This window comes from Prionailurus bengalensis, chromosome B3 (assembly GCF_016509475.1).
Source record: "Prionailurus bengalensis isolate Pbe53 chromosome B3, Fcat_Pben_1.1_paternal_pri, whole genome shotgun sequence".
Lineage (NCBI taxonomy): Eukaryota > Metazoa > Chordata > Mammalia > Carnivora > Felidae > Prionailurus > Prionailurus bengalensis.
Window position 1 is genome coordinate 11,918,163 of NC_057355.1, and position 20,995 is coordinate 11,939,157.

Here is a 20,995-nt window from a genome sequence, read left to right on the forward strand (position 1 = left end):
CTACACATAGAGCCTACAGAGTTCAAACAAAACAGCAAAGCAAGAGGACCTGGGGGAAGGGAAGGAAGCAGAGGCCTTCCACATTTTTGGTCCAGCTATCTGCTGAAAGATTAATTACCAAAAGCAAATCCCTACAACTTGAAGCAGAGGAAAAATCTCAAAAGGAAAACACAGCACTTCTCCAGTGAGAAGCCAGGCAGGGCCTCATTTTTTTTTTCTTTAAATACGTGTCACATTTCCCCAAAATGCATGAGGTGGCATCCCTGCAGTAAAACAAGTCAGGCTTTGAGGTCAGAGAGCTCTGAGTTTCAAGCCTGCCTGTAACTTCAGACAGCTTTAGCAGAAGCTCTGGGCCCCCAGGTCCTCATCCCAACATCAAAACTAAAAATATCTTGCCTCAGTGAATTGAAATAAAGACAGGTGAAGCATCCCTAGGCCAGAGCCTGGCCCAAGCAGGTGTTCAGTAATGGTGGGCACCATCTTGATGATGATGATGATGATGATGATGATGATGATGATGATGACGAAGATGACGATGATGGCAACCCTACCGTTTCACTTCCCCTGGACCACAATCCTTCCACACACAAACCTGCCCCTCTTCTAACTGGCAGTCACATTCACTTAATAACTGTAGCTAACATCCATTGAGCACTTACTATGTGCCAGACGCTGTACAATAATTTCACTTAATTTTCAGGGCACCCAAAGATAGCCATGGTTAATACCCCACTTTATAGGCAAGGAAACAGGTTCAAAGAGGTTGGGTAATGCATCGGTCAGGGTACGCCAACCACTATCACAAAAAACCCAAAACCTCAGTGACTTAACACACTCCAAGCCTACCTCTTCCCCACGTCCCTGCTGGCAGAGGGCATGAAACGAAGGACTCACTGTAGCAGTCATGCAGGGACCCAGGCTCCTTCTGTATTGTGACTCCCCCCTACGATGAATTGCCACTTGATTCCCTGCATCTAGATAGCAAGTAAGAAGAAGAGAGCAAGGGGCTCTTTATCCCCTTAACCCAGTGTGACACACGGCACTGGGCTAAAGTGTGGCTAAAACGAGCCTCTCAGCCCCAGCTCAATTCAAGAGGCTGGGGCATAGCCTACTGGTGCTCCCAGGAAGACGAAAACAGAAATAGATTCTAGCGAGCACTAGTTTCTATCTCAATGAACTTGCCTAAGATCACACAGCCAGTAAGAATGGAAGTGAACTATGAACCCAGGTTCTCATCTCCTAATCACTGAGCTGTCATCTGGGGAACTGTGGAGGTTTTAAAACAGAGCTCCCAAATTCTTTCCCATTCATCAAATCAAGATGTAGGGTCAATGCCGAATCTGTGTTTGGTTAGTTCTTGACCAACAGAATACAGCAAAAATGACACTGACACTATGACCATGTCCAGGCTCTTAAGACACTGGCATGTTTCTACTTCGTATCTCTTGGGACACCCATTCTTGGAATCCAGCTGCCCTGTTGTGAGGAAGCCCAAACTAGTCTATAAGAAGAGATATGTGTATTTGTTCCAGCTAACCCCAGGGAGAGGTCCCATCCATCATCTAGAATCATCATCTAGAATCAGATGTGTGAGTGAAGTCCCTTCCAGATGATTCCAACCAACAGTCAAGTTATTGCCAGCTTTTGAGTCTTCCTAGCTGAAGCCCCAGACATCATGGAGCAGAGACAGTCCGTATGGCCTTGCCCAGTCTGGGAACTCCTGGCCCACAGAATCTGTGAACATAAGAAGATGGCTGATTGATGCCAGTGTGTTTCGGGGGTGGTTTGTTATACAGCAGTAATATCTGGAAGAGGAATTTATTTAAGACCCTATTGGGGTGCCTGGGTGGCTCAGTCAGTTAAGCATCCGACTCTTGACCTCAGCCAGGTCTTGATCTCAGGGTCATGGGTCCAAGCCACACATTGGGCTCTGCACTGGGTATGAAGCCTACTTAAAAACAAAAACAAAAAAATAAGACCCTATTACTTCTGGGGAGAAAAGCCTCCAGAATCTCTTTATACCACCTTTTTATTTTTATCCTTGTGCTATTTGATCTTTTTTCCCACAATAAAAATTTCTCACAAACTTTGTAACTTCTACCATCGAGACAAAAAATGTTTAATGATGCACCCTCTGCTGACCACTAAGCCCCAATGACCTCTGTGACCTTGTCCCTTGACTTTGCCAGGAAATGAGGCTCCTTGGGTACATGGTAAAGCTGGGTGGCTACGCAGATCCTAGAGGCCCCGACATGGGGCCAGTGGCCCCAGTGACCGCCTTTAACTGTCCCCTTCGAAGCACTATGCCAGCTTCTTCGAGGATGAGTAGGGACCGGGGTCAGCCCCACCCACACATGAAAATAACACTACGGAGGGGGCCGGGATTACGGGTAAAACGGACCCTAAAGATGGTTTGTGAAAATGTTGCCAAAGAGGCCAGGATGCTGCCTGCCTTTGGACAGTGGCTCATGCTGTTTCCCCTACATCGTGTGCCTTTCCTGGGTACAGAAGATTAATTCTGAAAGAAAAAGTTCAGTGCCCAGCAGCCAAGAGAAGAGAGGAGACGGGGACGCCAGGGAGCAGCCAGACTCACACGCTACAGTCACATCCCCACACGCTCTCTCCTCACGCCTCCTGACAGGTTGGGTCGGAGGATGTGTCTGGTCTCTAGAAAAAAGGGCAGTGCAGGAATCCCCTCCATGTCTGCATCTTTTCAGGAGCCTCAGTAAGCAGTGAGTGACCTTCCTCACGCCCATGTATGTCACAGAACTGGACAGAAGCCTCAGCCAGCAAGTAAAATGGAAGCCAGAATCAGTGGAATCTCCATTCCTTGAAAAAAACATCTTTGGGTCAGGCCAAAGCAGAAATCTATGAAATGAGACTTTTTCCGCGTCCCAGCCTTTCTTTGCCCAGAAAGCCAAATGTAAGAAAGAACTGCTAGAGACTAGGGCCGGCCTCCAGAACTACAGCCTCAGGAGATGTGGGGAGAGACCAAAGATGAAAAGCAGTGGGGAGAAACGAAGCTGTATCTGGAAGATCTCCCAGGAACTGTGGCTCGACTGCCCAATGCCAAACTCACAGCTCTCAGCCGGACTTGAGCCGGCTCCAGGACCTTTTCACTGTTTCCTACTTACTTTTACCAGAACAGCCCTCGTATTCAGTGCCACCAACTCCATCGACCAGTTTTTTGGAGCGCCATTGGATTCAAACATGAATACGACAAAAAAACAGACATCTGGTTCGTGGACGGATGAGCCCGTGGTGAGCTGTGCGGTTCCAGAAGTTGCCCTTCTTACCTGAGGGGGTGGACCCACTCACGGGAGTGCTGGGGGTCCTCCACATCTTCCTGTGTACCTGTTGCTGTACCCCATTAAAGAGGATCAGCATTGCCGACACGTGGGTCGGGGCCATTGTTGGGGCCACACCACCTGTCATGGGCTGGCCAGCAGCCACCTGAAGCCTTGACGTTGGAATGTTTCTCCTGGGAGGAATCCTCTACTCCTGCCTGCTTCCCCATTTCAACACACTGAGTTGGGGCCTCTGCACAGATGACTCCCAAGGCTCCCATATGATGTCAGTCACCCACCCAGCCCTGCGAAGGTGCACTGCCTTGTGCCACCGCCTGGCCTTGATCACACTGTCCTCGGCAGCCCCCGTCCTGGATGTCACCACATGGACCTTCCCCATCATCTCCCTGCCCCCCCCATCCCCCCCCCCATCAACCTGTATTATTTCCTACCTTGGCTTTTGGTTCTACATGGATGTGGACCAGAAGAGCTCCTTTTTTTTTTTTAATTTTTTTTTAATGTTTATATATCTTTGAGAGAGACAGAGACAGAATGTGAGTGGATTAGGGGCATAGAAAGAGGGAGACACAAAATCTGAGCCAGGCTCCAGGCTCCGAGCTGTCAGCAGAGCCCGACATGGGGCTCGAACTCACGAGCTGTGAGATCATGACCTGAGCCGATGTCGGTCACTCAATTGAGCCACCCAGGTGCCCCCCAGAAGCTGTTCTTCTGCAGCCTCTGGCACCTGCCCCTTGCTCCTGCTGCTCATGCTCACCTGTGAGCAGCCACCAGGTGGGAACTGTGCTAGGGGACAGCCTCAGAGTTGAAATCACATGGGCGTGTGGGAACAAAAAAAAACATACAGGGAGATGTGCAATTTTTTTTTTATCCCTCTGCTGGTAGACAAGAATATTTTGGTAATTCTGGAGCTCTAGAAGAGAGACTGCTGGGTGACTGCAAAATGATTTTGTGCTCAGTGATCACCCGATGATTGTTTTTTATGGTAACGTCTAAAATGCTCCCCAAATAACAGGTTGGCTCAGGTTGATTAGTACAGAATATTTTTCTCTCCAAGGGTTTTTTATATATTTCTTTCCCCAACTCCCCTTCCCCCAAACTGTTTTCCTTCTTCCTTGCATGGATGTACAAGTGCACCTCCTCCTTTATGGTCTCTCTCTCTCTCTCTCTCTCTCTCTCTCTCTCTCACACACACACACACACACACACACACACACACACACACAACACACACACACACACACACTCCCCACCCGCCAGCCCGAATGCTCATTGGTGGCCAGACACTCTAGGTCTTGTCCTCTGGTCCCCGCAGGGCAGTGGAAATGCACGCTGCGGGCCCTCCCTGCGAATGAGCCAGGGCCTCCTATCCAGCTTTCTCAGTATATTCTCAACCGCATATTCCCCCAGACAATAAAAGAATACCAAGGATGTGCGGCTGCTTGACATTCGAAGGGAGAATTCCACACAGTTGCCTAGGGGATCTCAGACAGGACTGCCAGCCCCTGGCCGCCCCCCTATTACACATCAGCATTTCAAAAACTCCAAGGAATCAAAAGGATCTCTATGGTTCACTTTAAAATACTGGAGGTATCTGAAGTGTCTCTTTCTGGAAGGGTGGCGCAAGGCTTCATACCAGCAGTCCATCCGGCTCTGACCCATTACTGTCCCCCTTTGGCCACCGCTGCTGATCAGAGGCCCCTTTGCTGCGTGGCTTCTCAAGACTGAATGAGAAAGGAAGTCAGGGGAGAAAAGGTGAGCTGTAGCTCATCTTCTCATCCCTTCAGTGAAAAAATGCCATTTCTCTCCTGGTATCCTCTCAATTTAGAAATTATTCTCCCTATGTCCAATGGCTTTAAGAGCCAGAAGCTTACGTTGGATTCCTGGTGGGGATGTGTCAGGTCCCAGGACTTGTGCGAGTTCCCCTGTAGCCACATATGGCCTCAGTGACCTCTGGGTCCTTCCATCCACCCTTCACGTGTGCCTCTTGTCCACTGTCGAACCCCACTTGCCTGAAGGTCTTGAAGAGTAACAGGATGTCTTAATTGTTCAGTCTCCAGGGGCACTGCTGCCCTGTAGGAATTCATTTCAGGGTGTTTCAGCAACATTTAAATGGTCACGGCAATACACCTGTTCTCAAAATTTTCCAAAGCGATTGCAGATAACATGTGACCTCTGTTTCTAGCTACCTGTAATATAACCTCTCAGCTGCATCCATGTTCTTCACTGTGGAGAGCATAGCATGGGAATGTCTGCAAAGAACATCTCCAACTTGTTGCAGCCCTCGAATTTGTAAAATGCCTCCATTCTCTTTTCCTGCTTCAATAAACCAGTATGCATGAATGTGTGTGTGTGTGTGTGTGTGTGTGTGTGTGTGTGTGTACATATCAAAGAAAGTGAAAAGTACAGATGACATTTTACTATGGAAGAAAAATGAAATTGCCAGTATTAGTCATGTCTGACCTACAAAAAATTGGCAATTTCGTATGGTTCGACCTAATAACAGGAGACTTGTTGAGGGCTTACTAAGTGCTGGGGTCTATGACAAACATACATGATCTCATTTAATCCCCCAGACCTCTTAAGAAGGACATTTATATTCCCATTTCACAGAGGAAGAAACACACTGGAGGGGTTTAAGGTGCACCAGATGAGAATTTGAAGATAGTCAACTGGTCAACAATTCACAAACATGGAATGACCAAAGAAATCACGGGACCAACACCCTCACCTTTCATACAAGATAACCATGGCCTGCACGTGGTCTGACTCTCACTGGTGGTGGACATGAAAGTACACAGGGGAAGGATCAAGAGTTCTCGAGACCCCTGGACATTCTATGTCTCTCCTGGTCTCATTACACCTAAGTCTATGCCCTTTCTCAACTTGACCTCACTTGGTTACATCAAGGAAGAATAGTCATCTCTGCATATCAAAACTAGAACCTTTCTAAATGCCCACCAAGAGGACACTAGATACCTTCAATATGTTGTATCTTTTAAATGGAATAATATGGAACCCTCAAAAATAATGTCATGGTCATATACTTGGAAACATGAAAAGATGCTCAAGTTATTATTACAGTAAATTTCAAAAGATGCTGTGTACAACACAACATGAACACCTTAGAAAAGAGGCTGGGAAAATATACACCAAAACAGATGATTCTGCTAAGCATTGGGATCATGGTTTTTATTTTCTTCTTTCTAATCTCCTACAGTGAATACATATTTTTTTGAGAGTACTGAGGATAATTCAAAAAGATTTTTCAAAGGAAACAGTAAAAAATTTGGCAAAGGATGCTTTCCCTCTTTCACTTAATGGGCCCCTGAGGCATCCAGTGAAGATCCAAGGATCTCCAAGGATCCCAGGTCCTGTGGATCCTACTCTTACATCTCTTGGACCCTCTGATGGAGAAAGCAGTTCCTCCATAATAAAATAGTGTTTCCTGTGATTAGAGAAGGAAAGTTAAATTTTCAAGAAAATGATAGAACTGTAATGCTTTACTAGACAAAAATAGAGACTGCTTTCAAATGCTTGTTATTGGTACCTTCTATACAAAACCCCTTTAAAGTATGCTGACCTATGACCCTTGGGGCCACCTTTTTTTCACCTACTGAATGTCACAAGGTCTCCCCTGCCTCTGCTGACCACCAGGTCACTCTTGGAGGGTGATGGGCTATGCCCTTGTACACAGAAAACCTATCATTTTGATGTGCTCAAGAGTCCTACCCCTTCATACTCTCACCCATCCCCTCTTCTAGGCTCTGGCTACTTAGTGTTGAGAACTTGGAAAAGGGATAAAGAACAAGTGTCTCCTTACTTGACTAGATTTGGTCACAGTTCCTATACTGGTTGACATGGCTTCTCTGACCAGCGCTGAGTAGGCTCTCCTGATCTCTGCATGACAGGTTTTCAAATGCTAATTATGACTATCTTATGGAATGATGTGGGAGCTCTTTGTTGGGGGAAGGGGTCCTGCACAGTTCAGCAACATGACCCTAACTCTGGCTAACCTCTTCCACACGCCCTCAACTCCCACCCTTGGCTCAGGAATCACCAGAAAGGGTGGAGTGAAAGAAGCCACTCATTACAATCATCTACATAAAACAAGAGCCTCCGACACTCCTACTCCAACGGTGCTATATTATTATCCATTGGTGCAAAGCAAATTATCCCAAAATCTATTAGCTTAAAGCAACAAATATTTATTCTCTCAGTTCCTGTGGATAAGGAACCTGGGCATGGCTTAACTGTGTTCCTCTAGCTTAGAGTCTCTCACAAGGCTGTAATCAAGGTATCAGCCAAGGCTGGGATCTTATCTGAAGACCTGACTGGAGAAGGATCTGCTTTCAAACCCACTCCCTGGCTATTGGCCAGAGGCACCCTCAGTTCCTTGCCATATAGGCTTCTCCACAGAGCAGCTCACAAAATGGTAGCTGGCTTCATCAGTAAGCAAGAAGAGCCAGAGTGAGTGAGTGCAAGCAAAATAGAAGCCAAAGTCTCAGAAGTGGCACCTCTTCACTTCTGCCATAATCTATGTATTAGAATCACTAGGTCGAGCCCACAGAGACAGGGATTACACAAGAGCATGAATACTAAGAAGCAGAGAATCGTTGGAAGCCATCTTGGATGCTGCCTACCACAGGCACATTTTCTGGTCTCTCCAGCGCACTGAAGAATACCATAAGATTTTTCATGAATTTCTCCCCTTTACACTGTTGGGCTGGGAAGATGTTTTAGCCTGTTGGGTGCCCCCAACACCTCTAAAAACTCAGCTTACCCAGTCCCAAGTAGCTTGGAAGTACCCCCAGCATATTCCTGGCCAGTATGACAAGACTGAACAAATCAACACCAATTTCCTATATGTACCTTCCTGCAGAAGGCCCAGGACACACACAGCCCTCCTCCAAAGGGGGCCCCCAGAAATTACCCATCCTTCTAGTCTGCTCCACTGCGCCATGCCTTCTTTTCCCTGATCTCTCCAAGTCTCTATTTTCCTGTTAAAGTAGGTTCAGGGACAGGAAACAAGATCTCAGAGTCACTGGAGGTTATCAAAACTCCACACATCCAAATGGAGAAGCAACCAAGAACCCCAATTCTGAACTATGAGAATTGGGCTAGAGTCCCAGAAACCAGGAGGACCAGCAGAGCCTTAGGAGAAAACTACCAAAGATACCTGAATCCTTAGCTGGGAAGGTTGGAAAAGGCTTGATCCCCTAAGTCCCATCTCCCCTTCCCTTCCAAAGGGACTTCAGGCCCCTTCCAATGCCCAAGAAAATCCACTTCCCATCCCCATATGCTTTGACTCCCACCCAGAAAACAAAAAGAAACAGCATAAATATTGTTTCAGTGGATTAAGGAGGACATTTCACCACAAGCCACAGTATAGAAACATCAGAATTGCTTTCAGGATGCCTCAACCAGGGCCTCCCTCCAAAAAGATCAAAGACACCTTGATTATCAGTGATAATCAAGTCTGCTTATTTAAGTAGGCTCCCTGCTAAGCATGGAGCCCAATGTGGGGCCTGAACTCACAACCCCAAAGACCTGGGCTGAGATCAACAATCAGATGCTTAACCAACTGAGCCAACCAGGCACCCCTCTGTTGTGTATTTTTTTTAATTAAAATATATAGATGTTAAAAAATATAGATAGATAGATAGATAGATAGATAGATAGATAGATGTTAAATTGCACCATACGTTAAATAGTTATTTGGGGCTAGCTCAAGCATTTATGTTTTATATGAGGAAATATAGCCCAAATTCCAAAATCTAATGACATAAGTGAACATGTGCACTACAATCACTTCTTAGGTTTCATATGCTTACACTCTAGAGCTATGGTTTTTAAATTTTTATTGTTGAAGCACAAAAACAACTGTTTTGTCAAGTAAGAGCAGAGCAGCGGCCCCAAGTGATGCTTGTGCATCTGAAAGGAATGAGGCCACAGTCCAGCCTGTACAGCCTCCTCCTCCCTCCCTTCAGATTTCTTGGGACCCTCTGGAGACCCTAGGACTCCATGGGACACAAAGTCATGTTCAATATTAATCTGCGTTTTCAAGATCCAACACTAGAGGGCAAAATGCTGAGCCTAAGCTCTAGATTCATTATTCTATGTGTGTGCAGGATGATAAAGATTCCTATTGCAAACCACACTTTTAAAGAATCCATTTTCAGATCACAAAGTTTAACTCTTTGGAAACACGGGTCTCTGATAAAGCTAAGGTTGTTGTAGAGCACCCTGGAAAATTAAACAACTAAGCGACGCCATAATTCAGTGAGATCAGATTTCTGCAAACCTCAAACCAGAAAACAGCTTAAAAATATTAGATAAGAAGGCAACGCATTTGGGCCCTGATGAGGGGGGAGGAGCATAAATAAGCTTAGGAAATAATCAAAAAACATAATAAAATAATTATATTACATCTTTAAACATGATGAAACAATCTCATTAAGCCTAAATTCATTTAAAGGTCAATGATGCATAATTTATGTAGGCTCATAAAATGTATTATATAAATGACAATTAAACCAACATCCCCTTCTTTTTCTTATCTCTATCCTATTAACTCTATAAACACAAGAACACTGGTATATTTTATGCAGTGGTAACAAATTTAAAGGATACTGTGTTTTCTTGAGGTTATTTCTAAAACTCCACAGACACCTAATCCAGTGACATTTTGTCAAACACCACAGTGTTGTATTCCAGAAGATGAGCACTGCAAGGGAGGAGCTATGTGGGAAAGATTCTACACGGGAGTGAAGATAAATGGGCCCAAGATAAAATATGCTGGCTTCATAATATGGCTGGGAACTGCCTTGGACATACATTTTTTGGTATTAAGGAACTGGCTCAGTATGAGTCTCTATAGAGTAAGAGGCTTTGATTCATTCAGGGTTTATCCATTCTGGGATCTGAGACTATACAAGGGAACAAAACAAACAAAAATCCCTGCTTTCACTGAACTTACATCCTTGTAAGGAGAAGCTGTCAGTGAACAAGGTGGTTGTGAACCTTACGGAGACAAAGTAAACCAGGGAAGCTGAAAAGAGGCTATAAGAGTAGGTAGGGATGTAGGAATTTATAATTTTCAACAGGGTGGGAGCCGCCAATTCCAGGAAAAGAGAATAGAAAGGGGAAAGGCCCCGAGACAAGAGCAAGGAGTAAGAAGAAAGTAATTTGGGCAAGGGGGCGCCTGGGTGGCTCAGGAGGTTAAGCGTCTGACTTCAGCTCAGGTCATGATCTCATGGTTCATGACTTCAAGCCCGGCATCGGGCTCACTGCTGTCAGCGCAGAGCCCCCTTCAGATCTTTTCTGTCCCCTTCTCTCTCTCTCTCTCTGCCCCTCTTCCACTCATGCTCTGTCTCTCTCTCTCTCTCTCAAAAATAAATAAACATTAAAAAAAATTTTTTTAAAGAAAAGAAAGTAATTCGGACAAGAACAGAGTGATTAAAATGGAAAATAATCAGACAGCAAGGCAGACAGAAAAGACACAGTGAGGGGTGGGGGGTACACTGGAGGAAAACGCTGCTGATTGCCAGGATTTGGGCTTTCATTCGGAGGCACCTGCCAGTGGTGCCTCAGGTCTGAGATGGACCTGCCAGTGGTGGCCTGTAAGGAAAAGAAAGCATCATCAGACTCAACGTTCTGATAGCGTTACTGTGGCTGCTGAGGTGAGAAGAGACCGTACAGAGCAAGGTACATGAGGCATACCACAAAAACACAGGCAAGAAATAACAATGGCCTGGTTATAGCAGAATAACTTGTATCAGAGTATTCCTCCTGACGATCACGATTGCCAACTCTGGAGCTTTACAAAAGACAGCTGTATGAAGACCCTGCAGAGCGACCCAAGGCAGACAGAAACAGAAGAGGATTTGATACATGAAAAAGAGGAATATGGCAGATAGAGCTGGGCACAGTCTGGAATCATATTGGTGTGTGGAGCCAGAAAAAAGAATTCAAGCATGCCAGAAGAGCATTGGCAGAATTCCATAAAACAGAGGAAGCCACAGAGGAAGTAAGCTCAAAATGTCCACCGAGAATTCCCGCGTGTCATTGGCTGACCCCCATGGTCCACATCTGCAGGGCAAGACTACAGAAAGCCCAAGGGGAAAAGAGCTGGAAAGACTAGAGCTGAAGTGAGATTTGAGCACCTGCCCACCACAGGGAAGACGGAGGGAGGAGATCAAATCCTTCCAAGTTAAAGGGGCTTTCCATTACAGCCTTTCCGTTACAACTCCGTGAAAGCTACACTTAGGAGAAAAGACCTCCCCAGGGCTAATGTACTCACCTCCGAAGTAACAGTAAAACCAAAATAGATCTGCCTTAGCAATGATTCAGGTGATATAAAGTAATTTAACTACATTCTAGAACAAAACTCTGTATTCTCCAAAGACAGAAAACAGATTTGAGATCCTTTTAAAACCCATCTCCTACAATGTCCAGTATATAATTTAAAAGTTACTAGATATGAAAAAAACAAAGGAAAAGGAGACCCATAGGAGAAAAAAAGATGACTCAGAAGTTGGAATCAGCAGACAAGAACTTCAAAATCTCTATTTTAAGTATGTTCAGAGACTTAAAGGCAACACAGTCATAATGAATAAATGGATTAAAATAAAATTTTTAAAAATACAAAAAAATGACCAAAAAGAAATTCCAGAATTGAAAAATACAATATCTGAAATTGAAAAAACCAAAACAAAAACCATAGTGTAGAGTGGAATAACAGAAGGAATAATCAGTGACCTTGAGGACAGCTCATTAGAAACCATACCAACTAAAGTTTGACCATGTTCACCAAGTACCTGGACTAATCAATTATAGGAGGTCTGCACAGAATCAGTCAAGAATTTAGTAGACATTATTACCAGCACTAGGCCTGAAAAAGCAAGAAGAAGGTAAAGTATCAGAAATGAGTGAGACAATTGTAAAAAAAAAAAAAAAAAAAAGGCCTGATTTTACCTCCTCCAGCTCCTAATCTTCTAGTGACTCCCATTGGCCCAATCAGTCAGAAGCTACCGGGCATCAGAGCTAATTGGTTCAATCTGTAAGAATCCCACAGCCCACAGTAGGGTGGAGATTATGAAGAATGGAGGGACAAAAAGGGAGTATCTAGATCACACCCCTAAATATATCCTAGGAAGTGATTAAAAAGACAAAAACAAGCAAAAAGCCCATCTTAAATCCTAGGTCATTTACAAATTAATAAAATCCATACTGGCCCAAAGTTCTTGCAGCACCAAGTTCTAAAAGATAATGAAGTGGGGCACCTGGGTGGCTCAGTGGGTTGAGCGTCCGACTTCAGCTCTGGTCATGATCTTGCAATTCATGGGTTCAAGCCCCACGTCGGGTTCTGTGCTGACTGCTCAGAGCCTGAAGCCTGCTGCAGATTCTGTCTCCGTGTCTCTCTGACCCTCCCCACTTGCACTCTCTCTCTCAAAAATAAATAAACATTAATAAAATAAATAAAAAATAGAATAAAGTAATAGCTATTAAATTTTGAGAACTGTTGTAATCACATATTTTAAAATCTAGTCAACATATTTTTCATGTGCAAAACTTACATAAAATTATTCTCAGATGTCCAAAGATTAGAAAACATCCTGCACATTACTTTTAGAAACAATTATTTGAAGACATACTAAGACCAACTGAAAGAAAAATCAAAATTAAGAACTCAAAAACAGGGAATTTGTAGTAAAAGATTTGTGTAATTCTTCAATTTGGGCAAGGGAGGGCATGCAAATTAGAGTGATACATTCTTCTTTTCTTTTTCATTTGCAATTGGCAAGCACTAGGACAAATTATAGTATGCATTCCACTAACAGTCCATTCCTAGCATGAGAGGACAGAATGGGAGGCTCAGAATCCCCACTGAGACAGACAATTAAAGGAATTGTCCTAGTTATTTAGGTACTGGCCTAAAAGATCTTTCCTTCCACCACTGGGCACCAAACTCACCGATCCCATTAGATCATGTCCTATCTGATAGTATTCGCAGCTTAGAGTAAGTTGTGGCCCTACTCAACTGGTCCCATTCTGTATCTGCACCTTCCCCAGGGCTACATTCTTCACCCTGCAACACACACAAAATACCCCATGTTTGATTAACTTAAAACAATAACTGTGCTGTCCTGACCCAATACTTTCTAACAACGGCTAGATTTTTTACGGGACTAGGACACCGTGCAAAGAACCAGTGAACCATCGCCACAAAAACCTCGTAGTAATAGAGAATCACACGATGGCCAACTTCATCGTAAAATGACTTAAGAAATTACTTTCTTATTGAATGGTGAAGAAAAATTTCTGATGTAATATATGCCAGACAATCAACAGTGATTACCTCTAGGGGTAGGATTATGACAAATTTGTACTTTCCACATTACCAACTGGAGTTCTATCATTTTTCTAAGTTTTTACAACTATCATATCATATACTTTAATTAGAAAAGCCTTTAAAATAAATAATTTTAAAATAAAATGCAATACAGGGGATATAGGAGCTACTTAATAATGCCACATGGAAGCATACAAACAAATCTAAAATATGGGATATTTTCTAGGACAATTGATCTAGTTTTTGCAACATGACAATTGGAGGAAAGGGGTACAGGTTAGTCAAGATTTTAAAAGAATTAAGGGACAACAAGAAAATATTATGTATTGACCTTGTTTCTTTCCTGATTTAAACAATTCCTCTAAAATATGAGAATTTTTAGATAATCAGGAAAACTTTATTGTGAACTGGATGATACCAAATTTTTTCATGTATGATTATGTACTATGGCTATATAAATAAGGCCCATATTATTAGAGATGCATACTAAAGTATGTGAGTACAAAATGATATGATTACTGGAATTTTCTTTAAAAGAAAAAAGAGGGGCACCTGGGTGGCTCAGTCATTTAAGTGTCCAACTCTCTCCGTTTCAGCTCAGGTCATGATCTCATGGTTTCGTGAGTTTGAGCTCCACATTGGGTTCTGTGCTGACAGTGCAGAGCCTGCTTGGGATTCTCTCCCTCTCTGCCCCTCTGCCGCTCAAACTGTCTCTGTCTCTCTCAAAAATAAACACACTTAAAAAAATTTTTTAAGAAAAAAGAGGGGATGGCTCAACTGGAAGAGCATGAGACCCTTGATCTCGGGGTCGTGAGTCAAGCCCCATGTTGGGTGTAGAGATTACTAAAAAAATAAACTTTAAGAAAAATAGTTTTGAGAAAAAAGAAATAGATGTTTATGTGGGAAAATGTGATGGGGTTCACTGAATTATTCTCCTTATCTTTGTATATGTTTGTACATTTTCATAGTTTAAAATGTGAGATAAAATTGAAAACACTATTTTTAAGGGACTTAATCGCAAGTATTTGTAGCTGCTGAGGAGCAATTATCCACCAGTGGTAGAAATTACCCGTCATCAAGCGTCACTGTTTACAGGCATACCCCAGAGATTCTGCAGGTTCGGTTCCAGACCACTACAGTAAAACAGTACTGCAACAAAGCAAGTCAAATGAATTTCTTTGTTGCCCAGTGCATAGAACAGCTGTTTATACTACAGTCTATCCAGTGCGCAATACCATTATTTTTTTTAACATATATACCTCAATTTTTTAAAATATTTATTTATTTATTGGGAGAGCACAAGCAGGGGAGAGGCAGAGAGAGGGGGAGAGAGGATCTGAAGTGGGCTCAGTGCTTACAGGCTGACAGCAGGAGCCCGATGCAGGGGCTCTAACTCACGAACTGTGAGATCATGACCTGAGCCAAAGTCAGATGCTCAACCAACTGAGCCACCTAGGTACATATATACCTTAATTTAAAAATACTTTATTGGGACGCCTGGGTGGCTCAGTCGGTTAAGTGACTCTTAATTTCAGCACAGGTCATGCATGATCTCAGGGTCTTGAGATGTAGCCCCAGGTCAGGCTCTGCGCTAACAGTGCAGAGCCTGCTTGGGATTCTCTGTCTCCTTCTCTCTCTGCCACCCCTCCCCCCGACTCACACACTCTCTCTCTCCCTCTCTCACTCAAAAATAAATAAATAAACATTTTTCTAAAAGTAATAAAACTTGAAAGTCTAAATTACTCCTCGATCCACGGGCTGTAGAAAGGATGCTGTGTTAGCAAACATGAAACACTAATCTCATTGTACATCTGTGTCAGAGCTCTTGGGTGACCAAGTGCATTGTCAATGAACATATGATTTTGAAAGGAATCTTTGTTTCTGAGCAGTAGGTCTCAACAATGGGCTTACAATATTTAGGAAACCAAGTTGTGAACAGATGTGCTGTCATCCAGACTTTGTTCCATTGACAGAGCACAGGCAGAGTAGAGTTAGCACAGTTCTCAAGGACCCTAGGACTTTCAGGATGGTAACTGAGCATTGGCTTCAACTTGAAGTCAGCAGCTGCATTAGCCCCTAACAAGAGTGTCAGCCTGTCCTTCGATGCCTTGAAGCCAGGCACTGACTTCTCCTCTCCAGCTATGAAAGTCCTGGATGGCATCTTCTTCTGATATAAGGCTGTTTCATCCACACTGAAAATCTGTCATCCGGGGAGCCACCTTCATTAGGGATCGCAGCCAGATCTCCTGGAGAACTTGCCGCAGCTTCTACGTCAGCCCTTGCCGCTTCACCTTGCACTTGGATGTGTGGGGCTGGCTTCCTTCCTTAAACCTCCTGAACCAACCTCGGCTAGCTTCCCACTTGTCTTTGCAGCTTCTTCGCCTCTCTCAGCCTTCACAGAATTGAAGAGATCCTTGCTCTGGACTAAGCTTAGGCTTAAGGGAATGTTACGGCTGGTTTGATCTTTGATCCAAACCACTAAAACTTCTTCCGTATCAGCAATAAGCCTGTTTCCCTTTTTTATCATTTGTGTGTACAGCGGAGAAGCACTTTTCATTTCCTTCAAGAACTTTTTCTTTGCATCACAGCTTGGCTAACTGGGGCAAGAGGCCTAGCTTTTGGCTTATCTCAGCTTTTGACAAGGCTTCCTCACTAAGCTCAATCATTTCTAGCTTTTGACTTAAAGTGAGAGAAGTCCTAAGTGTCCTTTCACTTGGACACTTAGAGGCCATCGTAGGGTTGTTAACTGGCCTTCTTTCAATATTGTCAATATGGCTGTATCTCAGGGAATAACAAGGAGGCCCAGAGAGAGAGAGAGGCGGCAAGGGAACTGCTTGGCAGAGTAGTCAGAACACACTCAATATTTACCAATTAAGTTTGCCGTTCTAAATGGGCGAAGTTCATGGCACCCTGAATGCCTGTATTGTCTTTCAGCTAAGACCTTATCACCCCATGTTAACTTTGTTTAAAAATAAGCGCGTGGGGGCACCTGGGTGGCTCAGTCAGATAAGCACCTGACTCTTAATTTTGGCTCAGGTCACGATCTTGCGGTCCACGAGTTCAACCAACTGCACTGACAGTGTGGAGTCTGCTTGGGATTCTATCTCCTGTCTCCCTTTCCCTCTGCCCCTCCCCTGCTTGCTCTCTCTCTCTCTCTCTCTCTCAAAAATAAATAAACATTAAATAAAAATAAAAATAAGTGTAATCAATATGTTTTCATCGTGTACAAACTGCAAAAAAATAGTCTAAGGATATAAATATTAATAATAATAATAATAATAGTTGGGGTGCCTGGGTGGCACAGTCGGCTAAGCGTCCGACTTCAGCCAGGTCACAATCTCGCGGTCCAGGAGTTCGAGCCCCGCGTCAGGCTCTGGGCTGATGGCTCAGAGCCTGGAGCCTGTTTCCGATTCTGTGTCTCCCTCTCTCTCTGCCCCTCCCCCGTTCATGCTCTGTCTCTCTCTGTCCCAAAAATAAGTAAAAACGTTGAAAAAAAAATTTTTTTTAAATAATAATAGTTAACATTTATTGCATGCCTATCTGCTAGGCAGCACACAGCATTTTCTAAGAATTCATTCATTTAATCTTCAAAACAGCCTCCTGAGAAAGATGTCAGGATAAGTTCAGTGGGAACCAGATGGGAGTTCTGAGCAATGTACTCAGACCTATGAATCTGAAGTCTTAGCTGCTTCAGTGTAATGCAGTGTTCAGCCCTGCACCAGTCTGCCTTGAGAATATTATAGATATCTGTCCCTCATCATCTATTAAAGAAAGCCATGCAATGAAAAAGTCTTGAAAGGGTTTTCACTTTGTCATTAAATGGTATCTAGATTCCTTACAACTGAATAGTTGATCTTTGCTACAAGACATAAAACATGAACCCAAGTACCAAGACGTCCAGACAAACCCAGCTCCAATGTGTCACAAGATACCCAGGGTGCACAGCAAAGGGAGCTCAATGGAGAAGCATATGTGTTTGCATCAAGTGGCTGTCTTTGGCCTCAATTTGGCAATTACACAAGGTCATCCCAGCTCCACATCTTCTAATTAAATCTGTTGACCCTCATTAAGACTGCACTGCAGTTCAATTTCTTCCCCCTGCCCAGTCCCACACGTTAATTCCAAGAGCACTCACCATAAACTTTTTGAAGTATACTGTTGTCTGAGAGTCTGCTTCTCGGGGACCTGCCCTGAGACAGTGACCACCAGCCAGAGCATGCCCTGGTTTTTCCTAAGTAGCTCTCAAGATCCTAAAAGGTTATAATGACCAAAAGAGGGCTCACAGCCCTCAAATGTTGTGAACAATTATCTTCATTCAACACGAGGATACAGTTAACATCATATTTAATAATGAAAACTAAGTGGGGCACCTGGGTGGCTCAGGCGGTTGGGCTTCAGACTCTTCATTTCAGCTCAGGTCATGATCTCGTGGTTCATGGGTTCAAGCCCCGGGTTGGGCTTTGCACTGACGGCAAGGAGCCTGCTTGGTTTTCTCTCTCTCCCTCTCTCTCTGCCCCTTCCCAGTTTGAGCACGCGTGTGCTCTCGCTCTCTCTCTCAAAGTAAATAAACTTAAAACAAATTTTTTTAATAGTGAAAATTAAGTGCCTTCTCCCTAAGATCAGAACCAAAACAAGAATGTTTGCTCTTACCACAGCTATTCAACATCGTGCTGGGGTTGATGGCCAATGCAAGGCAAGAAAGGGAAATAAAAGAGCATGCAGATTGGAAAGGAAGAAATAAAAGTATTCATTGCCCAAATTGGTGCAGCTTTGGCCACTGGGAAATCTTTCAGTTGGTTCCTTTGACGTGCCTCCATCATTGTTGGCTTTTTTTTATTTTATTGTTTTATTTTAGAGAGAGTGTGTGTGTGAGTGAGGGAGAGGGCCTGAGGAAGGGGGAAAGAGAGAGAGAGAGAGAGAGAGAATGAATCTCAAGCAGGCTCCACACTAAGTGCATAAGTGCAGAGTCCGACTCAGGGCTTGATCCCATGACCCTGGGATCACGACCTGAGCTGAAATCAGTTGTGGATGCTCAACCAACTGAGCCGCCCAGGCTCTCTGTGTTCTGTTTTGTTTTGTTTGCATTTTTTTTTTTTTGAAGCACTTCTTACTTTCAGGCACTGCAAGATGCTCATCTTGTGTATTTCTTTCCCCTGTCATAGAATCAACCTTGTTCCTTTTTTTGGAGGATGGTGTTAGAAACCAAGATCTGGTACTAGGTGAATGTAAGGGAAGGGAAGCAAAAATAATATAAAAACAGGGAGGGGGACAAAACATAAGAGACTCTTAAATACAGAGAACAAACTGAGGGTTGCTGGAGGGCTTGTGGGTGGGGGGATGGGCTAAATGGGGAAGGGGCATTAAGGAGGACACTTGTTGGGATGAGCACTGGGTGTTATACATAGGGAAAAAAATCACTGGAATCTACTCCTGAAATCATTATTGCACTATATGCTAACTAACTTGGGATGTGAATTAAAAAATTAAAAAGAGAAAGAAAAAGAAAAGGAAAAAATTTAAAAAAAGAAAAAATACTAGATTAGAAAAGAAAAAAAGAAAAGTTGGTAGAAGACGAAGCATGACAAAATGTAAGTGGATGTAGATGATAAGCATGTGAGGTTCGTGAAAACATTCTCAAGTTTTGCGAATATTAGAAAATGTCATAATGTGAAGTTTAAAAATTGGGTGGAAGGATTGGAGCAAACATTTTTTGTAAGGAGAGTGCTTGCCTTCCAAGCACAGTGATCACAGAGAGCACATTATAAACTTCAAAGTTGCTAAGGGAGTGGATCTGAATTGTTCCCACTACAAAAAAGAAATGGTAACTATGTGACCTGTCAGAGGTGTTAACTAACCTTAATTAAGGTGATAATCCTACTGCAATATATAAACGTACCAAATAGATATGTTGTACATCTTAAAGTTACATAATGTTATATGTCAACTATATCTCAATAAAATAATTTACAAAAAAAAAAAAAAAGCATGCTTGCCTTCCAAAAATCCTGCTTTCCCCATTCTTCAACATGCCTCGAATCTAAAAAAAATTTTCACATTTATTTCTTTTTGAGAGACACAGCAAGACAGAGCATGAGTGGGGGAGGGGCAGAGAGAGCAGGGGACATAGAATCTGAATTAAGCTCCAGGTTCTGAGCTGTCAGCACACAGCCCGATATGGTGCTCGAACTCATGGACCATGAGATCATGACCTGAGCCGAAGTCGGACACTCAACCGACTAAGCCACCCAGGCACCCCCAATGTGCCTGAAATCTGCTCGGGGCTAGATGTCCCGTTGTAAACACGGCTAAAAACAATGGCCAAATTTTGATTTTCCCATGCTGCTACTTCGTCGGTTGTTCCGACCGATCAAGACGTTCCCTCCCATTAAAATCTTCATTAATTACCTGGCACTCGATAACCTTTATCAGGCAGTTCCTTAGTGCCAGGCATGGAGTGCTCTTAATGAACTCGGTTAACCCTCGTATCAACCCTGAGAGTTACAGAGGGGTAAACTGAGACACGTGAGAGGTAAAAAGCCACTTGGCCCTATTCTTGTGGTTGGGAAGGGGTGGATCTCAGCTCAAACCCAGGCCCCCCGCCGCAGAATGTGCACGCTTAACTTCCATTCTTATCTGCCAGTCAGTAGGTATTATTTTGTATGCTAAAAAAAAAACACCATGTTAACAATATCACATACTCTAAACTTCCTACTACTGAAATTAAGAAACTGGTGTTGATATTTTAGCATTTGAGCTTGGCTCTTATGGTGAAACACCTCAGCCAAAAGGTAGAGGCAGAACATTAGTTAAGATGACGGCTTTGTATATAGTCCTTGGCTTTGTAGGTAAACCTGGGTTCCAGCTCCAAGGTGCCGTCTGGAGCTTGCCCAGTTCTGTGATGGAGGGTTATAAATAGACACATCAAGTGCCAGACACTTAATCCTCCACAGCTCTTGTTAATATGAAAATCCCATTTGCAAAGGGCTTTTTCTACCCAATTGAATTGGCCCTGTGAAGTAATCCTGTTGCAAACAAAAGCCTGAGAGGCCTAGGAAGAGTTGCGCATTATTTGCATAGATTTGCATATTAATTTATAGCTGGTGAAATTCCTCATTTAGGGGTGGATTTCTCCAGGCCACTGAAATCCAAGAAGGCAAATATTTTGAACCAATCAAGTTAATGGATTGGGACTAGGCTCTCTCTCTCTCTCTCTCTCTGGTACCCACTTCCCTTCGAAAGAAAATAACAGTAAGTAAGGCTTCACCCCAAACCAAGGTTTTACCTGGAAATGCTAGTGGGGGGTAAGGAGGGTGGGTTAACTTGGATGTACGTTGGC

General features: G+C 43.6%; 1 pseudogene; it reads left to right on the forward strand.

Moving 5' to 3' along the window:
- The first annotated feature begins 2,421 nt into the window (after window positions 1-2,421).
- LOC122467792 lies at window positions 2,422-4,404 on the forward strand (annotated as a pseudogene).
- Window positions 4,405-20,995: the final 16,591 nt, after the last annotated feature.